The sequence below is a fragment of the Pteropus vampyrus genome, unplaced genomic scaffold (genome assembly GCF_000151845.1).
Source record: "Pteropus vampyrus isolate Shadow unplaced genomic scaffold, Pvam_2.0 Scaffold158, whole genome shotgun sequence".
Classification (NCBI taxonomy): Eukaryota; Metazoa; Chordata; class Mammalia; order Chiroptera; family Pteropodidae; genus Pteropus; species Pteropus vampyrus.
This window is the reverse complement of record NW_011888939.1, coordinates 490,509-491,335: the sequence shown is the minus strand read 5'-3', so window position 1 is coordinate 491,335 and position 827 is coordinate 490,509. Positions and strand designations below refer to the sequence as shown.

General features: G+C 53.3%; 1 protein-coding gene across 1 annotated transcript in view; it reads right to left on the bottom strand.

Annotated features, from left to right (window-relative positions):
- Positions 1 to 827, bottom strand: part of AK8 (adenylate kinase 8) — a 123,077-nt gene that overhangs the window by 1,863 nt on the left and 120,387 nt on the right. The window lies entirely within an intron of this gene.

The window sequence follows — 827 nt, the reverse complement described above, 5'->3', positions numbered from 1 at the left end:
CATCACCATCATCATCATCATCATCATCATCACCACCATCATCATCACCATCATCACCATCATCACCATCATCATCATCATCACCATCATCATCATCATCACCGTCATCACCATCATCATCACCGTCATCACCATCATCATCACCATCCTCACCACCACCATCACCATCATCATCATCACCACCATCACCATCATCACCATCATCACCATCGCCATCATCATCATCACCACCATCATCACCATCACCAAACATTTACTGTGCACCAGCTGTGAGTACGACCTCGGCTGGGCATGGGAGCTACAGAGAGACAAAACATGTCCCCTGCCAGGGGAGAGGGGTGCGGTGATACTAGGAGACAGAACAGAACAATATCAAGTGCCGGGTCCCTCTCCTTCATTGCCTTCCTCTCTTCTTCCTTCCAAGCAACGTTCGTCAGGCATCTGCTATCGGTCTGATGTGACATCTGCTACTGACAGCACGATGGCAAGCAAGACAGAGGCTGACGCTATGTCTGCGGTGCTCACAGTGAAATGGGGGAGGGGACACTACGGCAACAGATGTGAGCGGAGACGACAGACATGACGGTCACTGCTGGGAGGAACTCGGGGACAGGGCCACATGAAGGCCATCGTCCTCGACGTGCCTCAGCAAAAGGCCGTCCTATCTCCAGCAGCCGCTGTAAGGAGATCAGGGCCATAGTCCATAAAAGTCCTGGTACTTCCTTCCGGCCCCTCCTCACTCCACTCCTGGGGTGGCCCTGGTTACCGAGAAACGTCCCGGTCACCAGGGAGGATGGAAGCTTTTACCCCTGTGTGATTGCGGGGAC